At 42.1% G+C, this 20,963-nt stretch overlaps 1 long non-coding RNA gene across 3 annotated transcripts in view; it reads right to left on the bottom strand.

The window, feature by feature from the left end:
- The window catches only part of LOC106505031 (uncharacterized), a 250,221-nt gene that overhangs the window by 89,478 nt on the left and 139,780 nt on the right, over nucleotides 1-20,963 (bottom strand). The window lies entirely within an intron of this gene.

Genomic DNA, 20,963 nt, shown 5'->3' with positions numbered 1-20,963 from the left:
TTCGCAGGAAGATCATTTCCAAAGGCAGAGGCTTCCGCAGTCCTGCACACGTACCCCTAACCCATTGGAAGTCCATCACTTACACATTACCTGACATGACGTGAGGCTCTGATTACCTGTTTGTATGTACAGCTGAAGCTGTTGAGTGGCCCCCTACGTGCTGGGCACAGGCAGAGGCAGTGCATGGGCACGGCCGAGAGCAAAGATCTGGGGCAGGTGTGCGTCTCCCTGTCCCTGGAGGAACTTGGGCCACTTACATAACCTCTCTGAGATTTAGTGCTTCCCTCTGCAAATGGGATTGTTTGCATGGATTAAATGTAGCAATGGCTCTAAAGTATTTTCCACCTTACCTGGCATATGGTTAGCATACAATTAACAGCAGCTATTAGTAGTCGTATTACAGGGCCCTGAAGAGCAGGCAAGCTCCCTGCCCTCCACAGTCCTAAAATCCAGTAGCAATACAAGACTTGGGAAGTACTAGGACAACTAGAAGTACAAGGCACTGCGTGATTCCTGCTGTGGATTATTTGAATGAGGTGGCAGCATATTTTGTCACAAAACCTGAAAATGTTATGTAGCAGCACATGGAATAGGATCCTACTTTCATATACTCTTGCTGTTTTACTTCATCTCTTAGAATTATTAAAAATTTGGGCAGTCTTGGGGCTGTGCAGCTAATCCCCTTCTTGGTATTTTGTGGATGTACTGATGGCATCTTTTTCCTAGTTAAGTTCCATTTTCAGCAACATGATTGGAGCCTGTTAGGTAACACTAGGTAAAATGCACTGTGTTAGACGTACTGGGCATTAAAAGAAGTGAAATATGTTTAGAGAGGTGTGAGGAGTTAGTATCCTCCTGAAGCAAGAATGGGGTGCTCTGTCAGTTTCAGTCCTCTGGGGAGCAGAAGCCAAGATAAAGTAAGCAGTATAAGAGATGTTGTGGGGGTAACACCTATGAAAGACAATGGGGAGAGGGGCCAGGAGTAGGCAGAGAGAGCCTTCAGCTTTGAAAGGAAAGAGGGAAATAAAGAGGATTGGGAAGGAAGGGAGTCTTGCCATGCAATCTGAGTAGGTCTCAGCCAGCCCATTGGGGTAGAGTCCTACCTGGCAGGAATGACCAGGACATGGTCCGCCCTGTGCTCGGTTATTGCCTGGGAGTTTCCCAGAAAGTGGGGGCTCGGGTTTTATGCTGCAGTGGAGTCCAAAGGTCCTGTTCCTGGAGGCGCTCAGTCAACAGCTCTCCATCCAGAAGAGTCTCCTTGAAGGCAGATCGGAGCAGAGAACCTCCGAAGTTACCACAGATGGTCTACGAAATGGAAGAGTCAGAGAGAAAGAGCTCTCAGAGATGAACCATGGGTTAGTGAAGTCAGACAATCAATGGAAGGTCTGAAACTTAAAGTTGAGATGATATCTCAAAATGGAGAATAAGTCACAGACAGAACACAGAAAATATGTGAAATTTTAAAATGAGACCTTTGGAGAGTGATCCAAGAATCACTGTTTATCCTGTTAATAAAAGTTTCAGAAAAGGGGAGGAGAGAGAAGGAAGGAAACTATCTTACAAAGAGAAGAGAAATTCCGGAGTTCCCGTCGTGGCGCAGTGGTTAACGAATCCGACTAGGAACCATGGGGTTGCGGGTTCGGTCCCTGCCCTTGCTCAGTGGGTTAACGATCTGGCGTTGCCGTGAGCTGTGGTGTAGGTCGCAGACACGGCTCGGATCCTGCGTTGCTGTGGCTCTGGCGTAGGCCGGTGGCTACAGCTCCGATTCGACCCCTAGCCCGGGAACCTCCATGTGCCGCGGGAGCGGCCCAAGAAATGGCAAAAAAGACAAAAAAGACAAAAAAAAAAAAAAAAAAAAAAAAAAAAAAAAAACAAAGAGAAGAGAAATTCCTAGAACTGAAAAGTAGATGTTGTGTTCAGTACAATGAATTAAAAAAGACCAACACCTAAATATACCCTCATAAAATCGCTAAACACTAAGAAGAGAAGATCCCCAAAGCGTTCAGAGAGATACAGCAGTTCATGTGCAAAGGAATGAGAATCAGACTGATCTAGATGCTAGAAAACAGAAGATACAGTGCTTTAATGTTGTTAAAGAAAATTATTTTCATCCTCAAATGGTCTATCTGGCCAATAATGAGAGAAGATTGAAGCATGGAAGCACTCAGAAAATGTAATTTGGAAGCAACTTGTCTTAGTTACTGGAGGATGTATACAGTCCAGCATAATTAGAATGAAAAAGAAAAGGGAAGATAGAGGACTCAAGGAACAGTCAGTTCAACCAAGTAAAACAAAATGGCAATTTTCAGGATATTTGCAAGGAACTGATTGGAGCAAGAGGCCAGACAGGTTCTGAAAGGAAATATCAATGGAATAAAATGCCTGATCAAAATAATTAAAGATTTAACAAAAGGCTGGAAATGTTCCCCTCCTATCAAAATAGAGAGGGGCAAAATGATGTTGGAAAAAACAAAATTTCTCTAAGAAAAGTGTGCTAAAATAAGACGCAAACCAAAATGGGGTGTCAATATAGGCAAATGACAGAGAGGAAAAAAGGAAAACCTATTTGGCTCTGATGCTAGGGACAGCCTCTACAATGTGGCTTGAACCTGAAACTACAGAACCTATAGAAAATGAAAAGTAATCCTAGTAGGCCACTTGGCCAAGCAGTAAACAGCATTTACATTGTTTTGCTATGTAAACTCTTTTTCTCTCCCCAAGTTTCAGAGTCGATCCGTGGACAAGGCAGGAATATTGGTGAGATTCTAGGACAGCATGTAATTGTCAATAAACATTGGACGGTGTAAAATAATACATAGCTGGTGGAAGGTGGGCTGTGGGGTGAGAGGAGACATGTAAAGGAAGGTTAGGTTCATTTTCCAAATTGGAACATAACGCAGAAAACTGATGGAAACAAATAGGTAATCGTACTATTTAATGTTACTAATGGGAGAATTAAAAATAATATAAATACTAAACGTTGGGAAGATGATGGAAAAGAAGTTAATGTGAGATAAATTTCCATTTCTCATGAGTTAATTGATAATGACTGTAAAAGATAATCAGGATGTATAGAATTATAATTATAGAAAAATACTTGTGGGAATTACTAGCCAAAGAACTAAGTACAGAAACAAAAGAGATGAGAATATATCCAGAGCTGGCTGGGAAGCTATCAGTTTTTGAGTTTTTCCATATGATTTGATTTTTAACTAGTACAAGTGTTGTTTTGATGACAGAGCGAAAATTAAAAACAAAAGAAAATCCTTAAACTTGCTTAGTTTAAGGAGGGCAATAGTGGTTGCCATAGTGATTTTGTAGCATGTAGTTCCTAGAAGAGTAGATTTTAAATTCTTTCAATGAAACAGAAGCTTCCCCGAATCACACCCAATTCTTTCCCTCCTGCACCCTCCTGCCTCATTTCTCTCTTTCCATCTCTCTTTCTCTCTCTCTCTCTTACACACATACACACAATATGCCAGAATGGATGAGAAAATTGCAGATTTGTTAAGGAGGCACAAATATACTAGTCACCACTTTTTTCAAATTCCAACATAATTTAAATCGGCCACTAAATCTCCAGACATTTACAGCTTTTCACTTCCATGCTGTTATTGCCTCAATTCCATCTTTATACATTTTGTGTTTATCAGACTAGATTTGTATTTATTATGCATGTTTTAAAACATAATTTAGTAATAACATGGGAGATGCAAACTAAAAGAATGTTATTCTACATACTTATAAAGTATAAATTATGTGTAATAGACAGTATGTTACACTGATTCTCATATTTAGTTAGGTAACTATTGTAACCACTGTTGTTTATTTCCTTATATGTGTTTTTTCACATATTGGTACTAAATATATATAGTTTTTCTTTTTATTCTCCTTGGTTTATTACTTTATTTTTAAAATTCAATTTATTTAAACTTAAAAAAAAAAGTTCACCTGTTTCTCCCACTCCCCCCCCAACCCTCTGCCTCTGGCAACCACTAATCTGTTGTCTGTAACTACGACCTTGGTTACCTATCCATCTATCTCTCATATTTCACATATAAAAGAGATCATACAGTATTTGTCTTTCTCTGTCTAGCATATTTCACTTGGCATAATGATGCCTTTAAGGTCATCCATGTTGTTGCAAATGGCAAGATTTCATTCATATTTGTAATGGCAATATATTCCATTATATTATCCCATATTAGTTCCCAGCTAGGGATCAAATTGGAGCTGCAGCTGCCAGCCACAGCCACAGCCACAGCAACAACAGATACAAACTGCATCTGCAACCTACACTGAAGCTCATGGCAATGCCGGATCCTTTAACCCACTGAATGAGGCCAGAGATTGAACCTGCTTCCTCATGGATACTAGATGGGTTCTTAACCCACTGAGCCACAACAGGAACTCCTATAACACATCTTCTTTAGCCATTCATCCATCGATGGACACTTCGATTTTTTCCATATCTTGGCTATTGTGTATAATGGTGCAGTAAACATGGTGATGCATACAGCTTTTCAAGTTAGTGTTTTATGTTTCCTCAGATAAATACCCAAAAGTAGAATTGTTAGATCATATAGTAGTTCTATTTTCAATTTTTTGAGGAACCTCCATACTGTTTTGCATAGAGGCTGTCCCAGTTCACATTCCCACCAGCAATGCACATGGATTCCCTTTTCTCCACATCCTTGCAAACACTCGTTATTTTTCTCTTCTTTTTTTTTTTTTTTTGATAATAGCTTTTCAAACAGGTGTGAGATGATATCTCATTGTAGTTTTGATTTGCATTTCTCTGATGATTAATGATGTAGAGCATCTTTTCATGCACCTGTTGGCCATCGGAATATCTTCTTTGAAAAAATGTCTATTCAGATCTTCTGCCCATTTTTTTAATTGGATTTTTTGCTATTGAGTTGTATGTATTCTTCATATATTTCACAAACATTAACCCTTTCTCAGATATGTAATTTGGAAAAGTTTTCTCCCATTCCGTAGGCTGCCCACACATTATACTGATGGTTTCCATCAACGTGCAGAAATTTTTAGTACAATGTAGTCCCACTTATTTTTCCTTTTGTTGTTTTTGCTCTTGAATTTTTTAAAAGTAATTGACAAGACCTATGTTAAGGAGCTCGCCACTTAGGGCCTTTGTTATGTTAAATAATGTTCCCTCTATACCTGCTTTGTTGAGAATTTTTATCATAAATGGATGTTGAGTTTTGTTAAATGCTTCTCCTGTGTCTATTGAGATGATCATATGATTTTCATCCTTTATTTTATTACTGTAGTATGTCACATTGACTGACATGTGGATGTCGAACCATCTTTGCACCCCTGGAATAAATCCCAGGTGATCATGATATACGATATTTTAATGTATTGCTGAGTTCAGTTTGCTAATGTTTTGTTGAGAATTTTGCATCTATGTTCATCAGGAATACTGGCTTGTAATTTTATTTTTTGTGGCTTCCTAATCTGGTTTTGATATTAGGGTAATACTGGCCTTGTAAAGTGAGTTTGCAAAAGTTCCCTTCTCTTCTATTTTTTAGAAGAGTTTAAGAATCGGTATTATATTTTCTTTGAAGAGTTGGTAGACTTCACCAATGAAGCTGTCTGGTGCTGGAGTTCTGTTTGTTGGGAAGCTTTTGGTTGCTGATTCAACCTCCTCACTAGAAGTTGGTCTATTCAGATTTACTGAACAGAAAACAGTAGTCACTATTTTTAGTTGCCTGTCATAATTAAATTATTTCATGTCTGGAATAAACATGTGCAGGCATTGTGAGCATTAAGGTGGAAGTGACATAACAATTAGAAGAGCATTCTATAGGCACTGATCTGGACAACATTCAGGTCTCAACTCTATTCCTGTCCCTAGTCCTCTCTTCAGGTTTTTTAGGATTCATTCGGGGAAAAAAAAACAGTTTTTTTTTTTTGTTTTGTTTTGTTTTTTCCAATCTCATTTTTGGGTCAGTGGTCAATTTGGTTAGGAAAATGGATGCCGTTGTTTTCATCACCATAGCACATAAAGAAAGACAACTTTCTTGTTATTCAGAAGAAGCTTACCTTGCTCCAGTTTCCTTTTGTAGCATAAATAGTTTGATCCAAGAAAATTTAGAGTATAAACTTCCCCCTGGGGCATAACTTGAAGCATAACAAGCACAATCTTAGAAATACTTTTATATGTCTTGACTTTTACATGTTTGTAGAAGCCAGAAAGAAAATCCTTTCCCATACCCTGTACCAAGATTTAATCTATTAAAAGGATACTGGTCATTTTCTTTTAGTCTGCTGTTAAGGAATGTGCCTGTGTGCCATGCATCATGTTAGGCAATTTGCATGTATTATCTGTAATTTGCACAATGATTCTAGGACTATTACTAGAGCCGTTTTCCAAACATGAGACGGAGACTTAGAGAAGTCAAAGAGTTATTAAATAATAAACCAAGATTTAAAGCCTGTCTGCCTGGTTCTAGATCCTAGACTGAAAAAAGCCCTCCTGTCCAGTCCCCAGTAAGGCTTATGATATGAATTGATCATCATTCCTCTCCTGTTCTATGTTTTTTTTCTTTTTTGCCACCGCTGCGGCATATGGAAGCTCTCAGGCCAGGGATCAGATCTGAGCCGATGCGTGCGACCTATGCCACAGCTGCAGCCATGAAGGATCCATACCCCACTGCACCGGGCTGGGGGACAAACTGGTGCCTCCAGAGAGACAAGCTGGATCATTAACCCACTGGGCCGCGGCAGGAAGGAAACGCTGTATCTGGGGAACTCCTGCATTTTTTAATATAAATGATCTTTTACCTCAGCAGACATTTTATCAAATGTACTATTTTTTCTGTTTATATCACCTTGTCTTATTCCTATAGGCTCATCTCTAAAAAAAAAAATCTTTAGCAGAACTGACCAAAAGAACTTCACAGGCATAGTTGCTGTCATTGCGTTGTGTACTGAGACCATATCTCCTCTTTTTTTCTATCATATTACTGATCATTAGCTTTACACCACAAACCCTAAAGCAGAATTTGCCTTCATCTACAGCTGAAACATCTCTTTGGAAGGGAAGAACTAATTGCAAACAATCAGAGCTGTTAAGTAATTTAAAGCATTTTACTCCTACACATGAATTACCAGAAGTTTGTCTGTATTGGATAAAATTCTCAGCATGCATTTAAAACATAAGGTGAAAGCTTACATCACATTCAAAATACTGAAGTTTTAATTTTTAAAATAATTCCGCAAGAAACAAAATGGCAAATTATAAACACATGTTGTTTTTATAGCACTTTCAGTCATTTATATGAATATTTTAAAAGTGGATTTTATTTAATCCACTTTTTTTTTTTTTTTTTTTTGTCTTTTTGCTATTTCTTGGGCCGCTCCCGCGGCATATGGAGGTTCCCAGGCTAGGAGTCGAATCGGAGCTGTAGCCACAGGCCTACGCCAGAGCCACAGCAACGCAGGATCCGAGCTGCATCTGCAACCTACACCACAGCTCACGGCAATGCCGGATCCTTAACCCACTGAGCAAGGGCAGGGACCGAACCCGCAACCTCATGGTTCCTAGTTGGATTCGTTAACCACTGTGCCACGACGGGAACTCCTAATCCACATTTTAACATAGAGTAAGAGTAATATATAATGTCCAATGAATACATGCAGAAACTGAGGCATTCTATTAGATTAAATATTCAGTGGCAGGAGAATCATGTAGTAGGATGGATTTTTTCATGAGTGAGCTTGACGAGGCTGAGATTTGCTATTTAATAAGGAGGAAAGAGCAAAGAACATATGTCATTTGAGTGTCAACAATTTTCATTTGTAGTCCGGTTCATTCTTTTACAGAAAGCAACAAAACCCAGATTTATACAAATAAAAATATAAGGACTAAAGGCAGGAAAATAAGATAGAAAATAAGCGATTTGAAGTGTTGTCTGGATTAAGGGTTACCTCTGGTGTGTGAGTCCACTTTATACAGAAAAAATTTACATACAAAAAAGTACACATTTGGGGGGCTGTGCCCACGGCATGTGGAAGTTCCCAGGCATTGAACCCATGCTCCAGCAGCGACCCAAGCCGCTGCAGTAACGGTGCCAAATTCTTAACATTGCCGTGCCGCAAGAGAGCTCCTAAACCATCCACATTCTAAGTGAGTTTTGACAACTGCGTGTGGTGTGATGAGTTTTGACAAATGCACTTAACTATCCTCACAATCAGTGCGTTTCTATTATTACACAAGTTCGTTGGCGCTCCCTGCCATCAATCTTTTCCCACCACTCCCAGCTCCAGGGAAACACTGATCTGTTTTCTAGCACTACTCATTAGATTTATTTATTTTGTTGATTTTTATTTTGTATTTTTTGGCTTTTTAGGCCCATACCCATGGCATATGGAGGTCCCCAGGCTAGGGGTCAAATCGGAGCTGCTGGCCTTCACCACTGCCACAGGAACGCAGGATCCGAGCCGCTTCTGCAACCTACACCACAGCTCATGGCAACGCTGGATCCTTAACCCACTAAATGAGGCCAGGGATCAAACCCACGTCCTCATGGAGACTAGTCAGGCTCATTAACTGCTGAGCTACGACAGGAACACCATAGATTTATTTTTTCATGTATCACAGCCAGTAGTTTGATCACGGTGTGTCTAAGTGTGGTTTTCTTTGCAGTCATTCTGCTTAGAATTTATTGTGCTTCTGGGATCTCTAAGTCAGTGTTAATCATCAACTCAGGGAAAATTCAATTACTTCTACAAATTATTTTTTATGTACCTTTCTCATTTTTTTTTCCTTCTGCAATCTCAATTATACATATGCCAGACTATTTTAAATTATCCCTCACACCCCTGAGACTATTTTTCTTTAAAATATTAATATTCTTAATATTTGGTAATTTCTGTTCATCTGTCTTCACATTCACTGGTTATTTCTTCTGTCATCTCCACTCAGCTATGAATCTGTTCCAGTGAACTTTTCATTTCAGTGTTGGACATTTATTTCTAGAATTTTTGTCTTTTTAAAAAAATAGTTTTCACTTTTCTTTTGGGATTCCCTAATTGATAACTCATTAAAACCATAGTTTATTTTAAATCTTTGAAAATATTTATAAATTGCAACTTTAGGTCTTTGTCTGCAAATCAAATATTCGGACCACTTTTCTTTTTTTTAAGGCACCACCTGTGGCATATGGAAGTTCTCAGGCTAGGGGTCAAATCAGAGCTGTAGCTGTCAGCCCACACCACAACCACAGCAACACCAGATCCAAGCTACATCTGCGACCTATGCCGCAGCTCACGGCAACGCCAGATCCTTAGCCCAATGAGGAAGGCCAGGGATCGAACCTGGATCCTCATGGATACTAGTTGGGTTCATTACTGCCAAGCCACGATGGGAACTCCTGGATCACCTTATAATTGATTTTTATTGACTACTATTTTTCCTTGACTGTGATTTGTATCTTTTTATTTCTTTGCATTTTTAGCAATTTTATTTTATTTTATTTTATTTTTTTTTTTTTTGTCTTTTTGCTATTTCTTTGGGCCGCTCCCGCGGCATATGGAGGTTCCCAGGCTAGGGGTCTAATCAGAGCTGTAGCCACTGGCCTACGCCAGAGCCACAGCAACGCAGGATCCGAGCCGCGTCTGCAACCTACACCACAGCTCACGGCAACGCCGGATCGTTAACCCACTGAGCAAGATCAGGGACGGAACCCGCAACCTCATGGTCCTAGTCGGATTCGTTAACCACTGTGCCACGACGGGAACTCCTGCATTTTTAGTAATTTTAAATTGTATACTAGACATTATGGGTAATACATTGTAGATTCTTGGGATTCTATAATATTCCTCTGAAGAGCAGTTTTTTGTTTTGGGGGTAGTTTTCTTATTAGCTGAACACCTTGAATCTATATGGACTTGTTTTATGCTGCGTTGTGGCAGATATGTGGAAAGTGCTAGGTGTTTTCCAAGACTTTCTAACCTGGGTAGAGTCAAATTCCAAACTCTGATGCCCCTACATATCTTTTTAAGTCTTTTTTTTTTGAAGATTTTGTTAGGGTGGGTCTATTACAGACCTTTCTGTAGCATCGTCCTGACTCCTAAAGCAAGCCTGTCTAATGTGTCAGCTGGATACACTTGGTGTTAATGAGGTCTCTACACCCTAGCTGGGCCAGCCCTCTAATTTCCCATCACTGGTTGGTTGACCTCTAATATCCCTTTTTCTTCTCAATTCCATAGCGGCCACTCACTGGTGAATCTCGTGTGATCTCACCTGGAACACGCAGAGCCCAGTGCTTGACCAAGTTTCATGGGGAAACTTCACCCAGACTTTTGAGTCTTCTTGGAGTGCAACTCCTTCCTCTCTAAAGTTTACCCTAAAGTTCCTAACCTGTTCAATATCTAGAAGCTCTGAAGTTGCCCTCAAGCAGAGAGGGATGGCTGTCATGGGGGTCATCTCATGAGTTTCCTTTTCTCAGGGATCACAGTCTTGTGTGACCTATTGTCCAATGTCTGAAAACAGTTGTCTCATACATTTTATACATTTTATATTGTTGTGGAAGCAGGGCTGATGCTGCACCATGGCTGAAGTCTTATCCACGGTTTTGAAGAACCACTGAATGAAATCTGAGCTCCATTAATAATGAAATCTGAGGGTTGATGGTGCTATTCAGGTGACTGAGAAAGGAAGGTATAACAACTAAATTAAAAAAAAAAAAAGAAATGTCAGTCAAAATACAGACCAGATAATTATAAGACCTCCTGAAATGTACGGCATGTTCTTAACTTTCAGTACATCTTCTTTGGGAAATCAGCCTCTCTCCACTTCCTGAGTTATAAGCAGTTTTTAATTGCTGTGCCTTCCTAACCACTGCAGCCTCAAATGGGGGCATATTTGCCCAGGCTGAGCCAATCAAAATGCTCCCGGCTCATGAACTCGATGATTGATGGAGGAATGAGCATCCAGACAGTGTCAGTCAAAATCTTTCCTGAGCTTAACTAATGGATATTGTTAAGAGACATTCTCTTTCTGTTGGGGGTGTTAACCATCAAGATATGAATTAGGTCTCCTGACAGACATCTTACCCACCAAAAGGACAGCGTCTAGATAACAGGTGTTTGTCTCTCTTGGGCTGCTCAGCAGCGAAACCTTCTTCCAACTGAGTTCTCTATTGTGTGACCCTCGGGAGGAAGCAGGGTCTAGCTACCCACTCTAGTAGCCAGACACTCTCTCCCTCTACTCTCTGGAAGCGAGTCAGACTGAATCTCATCATCCGACTCTCCTATCCAAGCCTTCAGATATGAACGATGTGATATAACGATGCAGAAATAGTGGCTCTTGGAGTTCCCATTGTAGCTCAGCAAATATGAATCTGACGACCATCCACGAGGACGCAGGTTCGATCCATGGCCTTGCTCAGTGGCTTAAGGATCTGGCGTTGCTGTGGCTGTGGTGTAGGCTAGTGGCTACAGCTCCGATTTGACCCCTACCCTGGGAACCTCCATGTGCTGTGGGTGCGGCTCTAAAAAGACAAGGAAGGAAGGAAGGAAGGAAGGAAGGAAGGAAGGAAGGAAGGAAGAAAGAAAGAAAGAAAGAAAGAAAGGAAGGAAGAAAGAAAGAAAGAAAAGAAGAGAAAAAAATAGTGGCTGTTCATACAATAGTTGGGCTAGAAAACGCAATAAGAGCAGTAAGGGTCCATTTGCAGCATGTTCAGACAGATGCACAGCAAGTCTCTGGTGGTGGCTCTGGCAGCAGCAGCACCTTCACTTGAGCATTTCTGAGGCATGAGCTTGGTTATGCCCACAGCTGTCTGGGAATCCTTAGGTGTTGCCTGTTTTCCATTTCTGGCTCTCAAGCCCTTACAATGATCATGTAGGTTACCCAATACCCTCCTATAAATTCCTTTTTTTGAGATTGTTAGGCAGAGGGCTAATTGTCTCCCAAAACATTGTGTAAGTGGCTGTATATATACACACATGCAGATACGTATCAATAGATACAGATATGGAGAGAATGGAAAGGGGAAATGGAGAGAATGGAGAATGGAAAGGGGAAGGGAAAAAAAGAAAAGTGGGGAAGCCTTTATTTTGAACTTTGTTTTCCTGTGCTGCTTAAATGTTTTAGAAGAATAAGTTTGCATAGTTCTTAACTTTTTTTTTGTCTTTTTGTCTTTTTCTAGGGCCACACCTGTGGCATATGGAGGTTCCCAGGCTAGGGGTCTAATCAGAGCTGTAGCTGCCAGCCTATGCCAGAGCCACAGCAACACCAGATCCGAGCCACATCCATGACCTACACCACAGCTCACGGCGACACCAGATCCTCAACCCACTGTTGGAGGCCAGGGATCAAACCGCAATGTCATGGTTCCTAGTCGGATTCGTTAACCACTGCGCCACAACGGGAACTCCCGTTCTTAACATTTTTTAGAAAATCAAGGGCAGGTGGTTCATTTGGCCTCAATTATCCCAGCCTTCAGTTCCTGCACATCTAAATGCTCTCTCTGTTTCTTTACCCATGAAAGTGTTCTGCAGGCATATGCAGGGCAGACCCATGGGAAGTATGATTCTTTCCTGAACTTCACTTCGAATGTGAGAGCAACTGCTCTCTATAAGGTCCTTTCCTTCCAGATACTTCGGAGGTAGGAATTTATAGACCTCTGTGGTTGGAGGAAGCAAAAAGAAGATCTTCTGTATTGAGTTCTCCCTGGAAAATCTTCTCATTTACCAAGATGCTCTTTCCCCTGTGACAGACCGCTGTGTCTGGCTCCCACTGGCAACGTCTTCAACCATGAATACAACGCCTCTCTCTGAGCCATATTTAGCCAAGCTGGTGGGTTTGTTTGGTTGGTTGGTTTGTAATTATTTCATGCACGTGGCATGGGAGTGACCAACACAGATGTATTAATTTTCTTACATTCCCTATGTTTGGACCTATATTTGCATTGCAGTGACTGAAAAATATGGCAGGATGGGTCTGGGAGAAAAGCGATATGTAACTTGCAGGCACTAATGTATTTTGTATTTTGTCTTGAACGTGATGACCCACCACTATGTCAATTTATAAAGGCCTAGTGAAATGGCAGGAAAATGATGATTCCTTCATGACTATTCTCTTTGAATCAGTGCTGTCATCACTGCAATGGAATGAAATTTTTCCAAGTCCATATATTCCTGTGTCTATATGGTGCCTCTTTAATTATTATTATTATTATTATTTTTTTTTTGTCTTTTTTGCTATTTCTTTGGGCCGCTCCAGCGGCATATGGAGGCTAGGGGTCGAATTGGAGCTGCAGCCCCTGGCCTACGCCAGAGCCACAGCAACGCAGGATCCGAGCCGCATCTGCAACCTACACCACAGCTTACGGCAACGCCGGATTGTTAACCCACTGAGCAAGGGCAGGGACCGAACCTGCAACCTCATGGTTCCTAGTCGGATTCGTTAACCACTGCGCCACGACGGGAACTCCCCTCTTTAATTATTTATTTTTACTGTTCTTTTTTTTTTGGCCACACCCATGGCTTGCAGCAGTTCTCAGGCCAGGGATCAAACCCACACCACAGCAGCAACCATACCAGATCCTTAACCAGTAGGCCACCAGGGAACTCCAGGACCTCTTTATTTTTATTTGTGGTCGATGAACACATTCTGTAGCATAATTTAGTGGATAGGGTTTGCTTTCGGCTTTGCATCTCAAAAAAATATTTCCCCTTAAACTCCACTTGTGGATTAATTTGGGCTAAGCTGGCTATTTTAAAATAACAAATGCCCTGCTGGACAGGTCTCATTCCTCCTTTTGCAAGGATCATATAACTAGGAGTTCCTGTTGTGGTTCACTGGGTTAAGAACCCAACATAGTGTCTGGGAGGAGGCAGGTTTGAGTCCTGGCCTCACGCAGTGGGTTAAGTTTCCAGCGTTGCTGTGAGCTGCCATGTAGGTAGCAGATGCAGCTTGGATCCAGTGTTGCCATGGCTGTGGTGTAGGCTGGCAGCTGCAGCTCTGACTCAACACCTAGACTGGGAACTTCCATATGCCGCAGGTATGGCCCTAAAGAGAAAAAAAAGGGGAAAAAAAAGAATTATGTAACTCAATAATAAGTGTGTTATGTCTGTCTGCCCTCGCAGGCTGGTGATTCAGCCTTCTCCTCCTGATTTCTGTCCTGGGATGCTTAATTTATTGGCCACATCAACCCAGATCCCTTGCCTTCTGGCCTGGGCAGGATTGGCCACCAGGCCTCACTGGGGGGATATCAGAAGGGGACAGGAGAGAGAGGTCAGGGTGTTTATTCCTCTAGTTCCTTCCTTGATGGACCCTGGTTTGACACTCTTTTTTTTCCCTACCTAAGGCCACAGCCCTCACCTGGTTCCGCTAATTGCTGCCCCCAGTCTTCATCCCTTTCTGCTCTTATTGTCTTTCATGTCCTTTATTACCCTTTGGTGATTTCCTTTAATCATGCCCACAACTTCGTAATTTGTTCTTTCATTAAACATTCTCCACCCCACCCCCCCCTTTGAATGTGGCATTAGTTCTCCAAGACCCAGACTGATACAGTAAAGCCACTATGAGTGACCCCAGGTAACCTCCAAGATGATATATTGGGATTGTAGTGAGTGGTGGGCAGAATAGTGGCCTCCCAAAGATGTCTGCATCTTAATCCCTGAAATCTTTGAATATGCTATGTGGCAAAGAGAATTAAGGTTGCAGATGGAATTAAGGTGGCTAATCAATGACCTGCATATAGAGGGAGGTTATCCTGGATTATCCAAATTGGCCCAAGGCAATCACAAGGGCCCTGAAAAGTGGAGAGAGGAAGGCATAAGTGTGTCCGAGGGGTATGAAGTGAGAAAGATGGAACAGCTCCTGCTGACTTTGAACCTGGAAGGGTCCTGAGCTACAGAATGCAGGCAGCCTCTAGAAATGGAAAAGTCAAGGCAACAGGCTTTCTCTTAGAATCTCCAGTAAGAGCATAGCCCTGTTGACACCTTAATTTTAGCCCAGTGAGACCCATACAGACTTTTGACCTACACAGCTGTAAGATATTAGATGTGTTAAGCCAGTAAGTTTGGTAATTTATTATAGCAGCAACAGGAAACTGATACAGATTGCCTAACATATGGCTCAGTGGAAAATCGGAAAACATCTCTGGTAGCTTCAAAAACGTTGCTTCTCCTCTTCAGCACATGTTTGACATGAGTGAGGATCAATCTGGAATCTGAGAGTTGCAACATCAAAGTCTGATTTGGATCAGAAGAGGGAGAAGGACCTTGAGTTTGGAATGGGAACATTTGACAAGCACAGATAAGACCAAGAACTTTGAAACCCTGCTCCCAATTCTCTTAAAACATTCTTGCATATAAGTCCCCAATCCCGCAGAGGGGCAGGAGAACAGGCGGTTGGTGGGAGATGTGGGAAGCTATGCTTATCAACTTAGTCCTCAGGACCAGTCTCAGAAGCAAGACTGTGCAGTTGTGTTTTATGTTAATCATTTCTTTTTTCTACTTGATTTCCCTGCTACCTGACATAAAAGGCAATGGTAATGGCTAACATTTTAGGTGTAGGGGAGATTGTGACTGAATTCGTACTGCCCCCAACGAATAGTAGCTGAGAGTGTTCTGTGTTGGGGACACATGATTTTTTCCTGCAGATAGAAGGATGCTGAAGTGAAGTGTGTTTCTGCCTTCCTCCACCTACTTTGTGTCCTGAGACAGTGACCTCTGGACCACATCAACCATGCTTCCATGTCCTCTGGCTTCTAGTTGGGCTTGGCCAATTCAAGGCACTGGCAAGAGCAGAGAGAGTCAGCTGGGGAGGAGGGAGGACAGGATAGTTCTTTTCCTGGCTCCCTCCTTGTGTGGCTGCAGTTGACTGTGTCTGTTAACCAGTATTTTGGAAACACAGCTAGAGATCCCAGCCCGTGTTGGGAAGCCCACCTCTGCAGCTCGCTGGGGTCTTTTACTTAACCCTTTTTGTTTTCCCTGAACTCTGCCCCCACTTTTCTAAATAGAACCTTCATTTAACGCTCTTCGAAATCCCTTTTTCCTTGTCAGAGCCCCAACCCATACCATCATCATCACGGTACTATTCTTATAAGTGCATCATTTATCAAGCACTTAGTATGTCCTAGGCACCTTCTATGACTTAGCGTATTTTATCTTTATCACAACTTTATGAGATGCATGACTATCATTCCTCCACTTTAGAGTCAGGAAATCAACATTTACAAACGGATACATGGCTTTCCCAAACTGACCCAGCGAGTAAGTGGCTGAGGTGAGGTTTAAACCCGGTCTGTAGCATTTGAGGGAACACAGCAAAATAAGTACAGAAGATGACAGGTTTTGAAGTCAGAGAGACTTGGCTTTAGATATCAAATAATGACCTGAGCCAAAACACTCAACACCTCCCCCCACCCCCCCCCACCCCCGATCTTAAGTTTCCTTGTTTCTGAAATGGAAACTACATTGCCTCTGCCAGGTCTTTATTTGCAAGCAACAGAAACAACACTGCCCAAACAAAATAACAGGAATACAGAGAGTTCTAAAAGAGCCAGGTAGCAGCAGCTAATGAATGCATTCTTTAAGGCTTCCACGTTGTCACCTCCAACCATCTTCCATTCATGCTTGACTGTGCTCAAGACGCAAAATCCCTAGAGATGGTGCCTCCCCGGCCTAGCTCGTCTTACTTGTCCACACTTTAACCAGACAAGAGAGGGCATCGAGTGTGCTTTTAGTGATCAAGGGTTAGTCTCCCAAGGAAGGGCAGTGTGATTTTACCTGAAAAGGGAGTAAGGGAAGCTATGAATGCAAAAAACATCGTAAACACCATAAAACTTCCTTTCAGGGAGTTCTCTGGTGGCCTAGCAGTTAAGTTTCAGTGTTGTCACTGCTGTGACTCAGGTGAGATCCCTGGCCTGGGTACTTCTTCATGCCATGGGCATGGACAAAATAAAAACAAAAACAAAAACACCCCCCAAAACCCAGCCAACCACCACCACCACCAACAACAACAAAAAACCCTTTGCTTTCATGCATGTTGCAAAAAGTAAAGGAAGTAATTTAGGCAGAGCACTGACACAGTGGGCAGGGCTTTCTCTTCCCTCTGGCTTAAACATTTAGAAAAGAGGAATTTAACAGCAGTGAGAGGACTGTATTAGAATTTATCCTCCAGTTGATGTATCTATTGTCTGCCTTCTGATGGTCTCTCACAGGCATCTTTGAGGGTTACTTCCTCTTGTTCTGCTTAGTGACTACCAACCCCACCCCATCATGCCTGTGCTTGTATAGATTTCCCACCCCCGCCATTGATTAGAGGCTTCTTCCATCAGTCCGTCCCTGTACTAACTCTCCCTCATCTGGTACATCTCATTGTTGTTCAAGGCCCTGTTTTTCATATCTCTCTTTCTCTCCTTTTGTCTTTTTAGGGCTGTACCTGAGGCATATGGAAGTTCCCAGGCTAGGAGTTGAATCAGAGCTGAAGCTGCCAGCCACAGCCATAGCCACACCATATCCAAGCCACGTCTGCAACCTACACCACACAACCAACACCGGATCCTTAACCCACTGACCGAGGCCAGGGATTGAACCCACATCCTCAAGGATACCAGTCAAGTTTGTTAACTACTCAGCAATGACGGGAACCCCCTCGCCAATATCTCATTTTTAAAAATTTCAAACATAAAGAAAACTGGAAGGAAGTAGATAGCGAACACTCACAAACACATCATCTAGATTCTCCCACTCATATTTTACGTTATTTGGTTTCTGGCATCCCTACCCTTCAGTCTGTCCACTCATGTGTTCAGCCAAGCCCCTGTTGGACAACATTGTACCTTAATGGATTAATACAGTTTTTTTTTTTTTTTAAAATTTACCTTGAACCCAAAGCTTTTCAATCAATGTTAACCAAGAGCCAACAGAGATCCAAGCAGCAGTTGGGGCTGGACCTATCTCTCTTAATTCTTTGAACAGAAGAAGTTTCTAAAGGATTTCCTTTTGACAAAAGGCAACCATCTGCTCTTTCTGTTGGGTTCCTTGATTCCTATCATTTCTTTTTTTTTTTTTTTTTTTTTTTTATTTTCCCACTGTACAGCAAGGGGGTCAGGTTATCCTTACATGTATACATTACAATTACAGTTTTTCCCCCACCCTTTCTTCTGTTGCAACATGAGTATCTAGACATAGTTCTCAATGCTATTCAGCAGGATCTCCTTGTAAATCTATTCTAAGTTGTGTCTGATAAGCCCAAGCTCCCGATCCCTCCCATTCCCTCCCCCTCCCAGCAGGCAGCCACAAGTCTCTTCTCCAAGTCCATGATTTTCTTTTCTGAGGAGATGTTCATTTGTGCTGGATATTAGATTCCAGTTATAAGTGATATCATATGGTATTTGTCTTTGTCTTTCTGGCTCATTTCACTCAGTGTGAGATTCTCTAGTTCCATCCATGTCGCTGCAAATGGCATTATTTTGTTCTTTTTTATGGCTGAGTAGTATTCCATTGTGTATATATACCACCTCTTCCGAATCCAATCATCTGTCGATGGACATTTGGACTGTTTCCATGTCCTGGCTATTGTGAATAGTGCTGCAATGAACATGCGGGTGCATGTGTCTCTTTTAAGTAGAGTTTTGTCTGGATAGATGCCCAAGAGTGGGATTGCGGGGTCATATGGAAGTTCTATGTATAGATTTCTAAGGTATCTCCAAACTGTTCTCCATAGTGGCTGTACCAGTTTACATTCCCACCAGCAGTGCAGGAGGGTTCCCTTTTTTCCGCAACCCCTCCAGCACTTGTTATTTGTGGATTTATTAATGATGGCCATTCTGACTGGTGTGAGGTGGTATCTCATGGTAGTTTTGATTTGCATTTCTCTTATAATCAGCGATGTTGAGCATTTTTCATGTGTTTGTTGGCCATCTGTATATCTTCTTTGGAGAAATGTCTATTCATTTCTGACTATGTTTATAAAACACAATTTTCAGAGCACTGCTTTGGGAATGATAGGGAAGAGTTCTTAGAGAACATTCACTGACTGAAGTTACCCTAAACCATAGGAGCACGTGGATGGAACATATCTTAGATGACAATGATGATGATAATAATAGGTTTTGAAAAATGTCCAAAATCCTTCTCACAATTACCACAACGATTTTCATACCCGACCATCAAATCCTGGAGGAGACTAAGATCCTGAGAAGGATATTTCCCATCTTGAAAATCAGATAAGCATCTCAACGTTTGAGGGCTATTTGAATACCAAGATAATCTGCATATCCCAAGCTGCATTCCATTATTAATGACTAGATTTCACTGTGAGATTTGTGGTTCTGGTTCAAGTCCCTGAATTCAAGATTCAAGCATCTTGGTTCTTGTTGATTGGCTCACTTGTCGAAAAGAGATGCTGAGCCAGCGCTGCTCAAATTTTAGGTGCAAAGGTTAAGGTGTAGAAGAAACACAACCTAGCCATTCTGGAAGCATAAACACAAGGCACTTTACACTCAGCTCTAAAATACCGAACATCCACTGTTGGTGCCGGTGGTCTGGGTTCTGGCATGATTTGTTATTTCTGCTTCTCATCTGATGGGTCACAGTAGGGATGGAAGAGTGTGTTTTGGGAGTCCTAGGGAAAGTGGAATTTGGGGGAATATGGAGAAATCTTGCTGGGGGGGGGGGGAGATTGGGGGGTAATCCTACCAGTAGGGAAGAGAACGTCTAATCTGTACTGCAAAGATAATAAACAGAATCCGAGGACATGCCAAAGGAAAGGAAGTAAAGATGAAAAGTGGGTAATAGTAGAGAGGTGTGAGCAGCACCTAAATAGACTGAATGGAGGAGAGACATTACTCAGCTCAGCCGGAAATTCTTAGAAAACAACTAGGTCTGACACAAGAAGGCCTGGCCTGGTGAAAAGATATAATTAAAAAAGACATGAGTCCTGGGGACAGGTAAATGTCTCAGGGGAAGCTGGTCTGAATCACAGCTCCCTTGTTTAAGCTGAGCAGCACAGCTCATCTCCCCGGCTACAGCCACTAGCTCAGTGATGGCCAAGTGACATATACTGAAATGCTTGGAAAGAAAAGGACTCTTTCCTGGATGGTGTGCTTTATGGATTTGAAGCTTGGAACGGCGGCAGCCATGGTGATCCCATGAGAGAAAACAGCCTTCTGATGACATGTATCCACGAAGGCAGAGCATCAGGTCATCCAGGACAACATAGAGCCACTAGGCCAACCTCCTTTGAAGCTCAAACAATCCCCAGAGTCAACACATTTGACTTTACCATTGAAAAGCTACCAATTAATGATGGCGTGGGGGTAGCCCAGAGGGAATTACCAGCAGCGTTATCAGTACAAGTTTTACCCCTTTATTGGAAAATGATCTCTCACCACATCCTCTGGCACATAGGCCATGCCCAGTTATAATACAGAATAGAAGGGAAAAAATTCATTTCACCCAACACATACTGTCACTAAAAATCAAGGTCAGAAGCAAAGGTAAGACATCGCATGTTTGTGTTTGCAAAGTGGTGGTTTTGGGAGGAGGAGACAGTGTGGCCATCAGAGGTAAGGGGTTGAAGTGAAAAATTGTACGGGCTTTTTTCTCCCATGCACCCTCTGAGACGGAGCTAAAGCACCTGAAGAGGTGGAAGCGGGGTTCTCAGTAAGCAGGTTTTCTCATATTTTCTCCGCTGCTCTTTTAAACCCTATTTCTGACAGCCAGCCACTCCTGAGAGTAGGAGACAGTTAGTTCTCCTCTACTTTTTCAGGGCAGAGGCAACTACCTAAAAGGGAAAATAATATTCTGTAGAGTCATGTTAGAACTCAGCTCTGACCTGACCTTGTATCCCAAATAGTCTCCCTGCCCCTGCTTTTTAGGGCTACACCCTGGCCTATGAAAGTTCCCAGGCCAGGGGTCGAATCAGAGCTGAAGCTGCTGGCCTATACCACAGCCTCAGCAATGCCAGATCTGAG

This window comes from Sus scrofa, chromosome 9 (assembly GCF_054392235.1).
Source record: "Sus scrofa isolate SSC_HxYL_T2T_F1_AM1 chromosome 9, Sscrofa_HxYL_maternal_Yorkshire_Landrace_v2.0, whole genome shotgun sequence".
NCBI lineage: Eukaryota > Metazoa > Chordata > Mammalia > Artiodactyla > Suidae > Sus > Sus scrofa.
This window is presented reverse-complemented; position numbering and strand designations above follow the sequence as displayed.